Here is a 2689-nt window from a genome sequence, read left to right as displayed (position 1 = left end):
TCAATGATTTATAATGCCGCATTGTTGTCGTTAAATAGAGTGAGCGTGACGCTATATAGAGTGTAATCTTGTATAGAAAACAATGTAAACCAACCAAAGTCAAGCAATTTCGACGTTTTAAGGAGTTTGTCGTTAAATCGAGTGACGTTATAAAGAGTTTACACTGTATATCAGTCATTATCTCAGATTATTCTAGGCAAATATCATTTCACACAGAACAAATCTCAATTGTCTAGTAATGTTTTAGGTAAATGATACGGGAATTATTTCACGGTTGTTTTTCTTTCCCGCCAATTTATGCATTCTTTTCATTCTTCATATCGGTTGGGAAATATTACTTATTGTACATAATTGCATAGCGAGAGATTTTTCCCTGGCGAGGCAGATTTTCAATGGCTGTAAGTTTATATGAGTTTAATGTGTTTGGTTTCTATGTTTTTAAACTTTGAAACGATATCGTGACTCATAAGAGCCTTTTACAGGGGGGACAATGATCTTGCTAGTCGGGGGCAGTGCCCTCCCCCTTGCCCCTACCTATCTACGTGCATGGTGTTGTCTTATTTCCTCTTATGAATACGATATGTCAACATAAAAGACTGATAATGTAGGTGCATATGGGCTAATAAAAAGAACCTCACTGACATTTCCTTAAAGTCAGAGGACTACCAAAAACCAAAGTATTAAGGAATTTGACGGAAGGTCATTTTCCGTAAGGATCTAGCGGGGTCCTTTGATTGATTATTGTTTTATCTTGAATTCCTATAACGAATCCACTAGTTTCTCATAATTAACTTTTAGAGGTTGTTGAATTCCGAAAAATATGTAATACTTTACAATGTTCTTTTCAATTCGTAATAAAAAGAGTATCAGGTATATAATTGAAAGGGGTACAGCGATTTTATGGACTGGATATTTATGAGTTATGGAAGCAACGATTTTAGCGACTTCGAATTAGGTGCTGGAAATTTTAATTAGAACGGTTTTAATTTCTCTTCGAGAGACAAGCATCTGAGGGAAATAATACAAGTGTTGACACAACATTTAACAACAGGTTCCAGTTTAACTAGTGCAGTTAAAGCCGTGTTACAAGCAACAACGATCCTGTGTAACAAGTTGCAAGGATTCAATTTTCTTCTACGGTAATTACAAGATGGAACTTTACGACGTCTGTATCCAATTAGTTGCATAATGTACACATCAGGAGCAGTGTAAGGTGGGCAGAATACTTAACATCACTCGTAGGTCCTTATGCTCAAATGGAAACATATTAAGTAGATGTAGTTCGGACTATCAAAATTGACATAGTGCCCAATAAATTAACTGAAAGAAAATATCAAGGTTGAATAAAATAATTCGAAGTGGTCTGTATTCTGTCGAAACTGCCAGTTCGATCTTTTTGGATCTCATCAGCGCGTCACAGGCAGCCCGACAGAACACAGACCAACTTTTACCTGCTGTCTTAACAGTGCGTTTCAGAAAATACTACAAACGGCACAGTGAACGCCATCTGTAGCACGATACTACATTTTAGGATTACGTATTTTTCAACAAGGTCCACTTGTGTGGATATCTACTTGCTGAAAACGAATCCCGGCGTGATAGGCACGTTAGCTTAATCGAATAAAACAATTCGAAGTGGTCTGTATTCTGTCGAAACTGCCAGACGCGAATCGTGATTTCGATCTTTTTGGGTCTCATCAGCGCGTCGCAAGGTTGACTTTATAATTGCTTGGTTGGAATTATATCTTTAAACAAGCGCCATTGCTTTCCAAAATTCGTGAGAATGTTGAACTTTCTTTAAAGTTCGATGCTGGCAACATGCTCAAATTCTGCTTGTCTGCATCTCTTTCTGTTACAATTAATTGGTGTAATGTCATTTCTACTTTTTTGTTAGTGTCCGCTGCAATTCCTACGTGACATCTCTTTTCTATGTTTACGATATTCCCTACACTGCTTGCTACTGTATTTTTAATAGTGAAAACCTGATGATTATGTAATTATGTATTATGTGCGTGATTATGTAACGTATTTGTTCTATGTACAAACTTGAATATTTCTACGACAGCGCGAATAGACATTGTTAAAAGGCCCCTATGCACTTTGTACATGAACGAACATTATTAACAATAGTTAGTATGAATGTAGACACATTGTATACAAGGTATAAGTACATTGACGGTTTCTAGTATAAAGTCGCTTTCAACGAGCTTCATATGAGCTCCATATAGATGTTTTATAAGGTAATTGCTACCTGAAAGCGCCTTCCGCGTAATAAGTATCATACACATACGTATGCAGTACCTATACAGCATACAGTCCTCGTCTTCCTGAACAATGTGGAATTACAAAACTGGCGCAGGTTAATTCCCAAAAAGTATCCCAGTCCCTAACTTTTAGTGTTTGGAAATTATCACACTATAATTCACTCTCCACCCGTTTAGGGATCTCATTTAAAAAAAATCCTTTCTTATCGAGCACATACAAATTTGTCGGTTTTAAATTTTCGCGGTAAGTTGTTGAATGGAATTTGATTCTCTGTACCGAGCGTCATGGCCTAAAGGTCTAGACCATTGCTTAGCATTCGGGAGGACGCCGGTTCGATTCCGGGTCCGTCTGCCTTGGTCCAAGTTTTTCTGTGGTTTCCTTGGATCACTTAGGCAAATGCTGAGGCAGTAATATTCCACAGATA

This window comes from Agrilus planipennis, unplaced genomic scaffold (assembly GCF_000699045.2).
Source record: "Agrilus planipennis isolate EAB-ADULT unplaced genomic scaffold, Apla_2.0 scaffold72, whole genome shotgun sequence".
Classification (NCBI taxonomy): Eukaryota; Metazoa; Arthropoda; class Insecta; order Coleoptera; family Buprestidae; genus Agrilus; species Agrilus planipennis.
Note: the sequence above shows the minus strand (reverse complement) of the source record.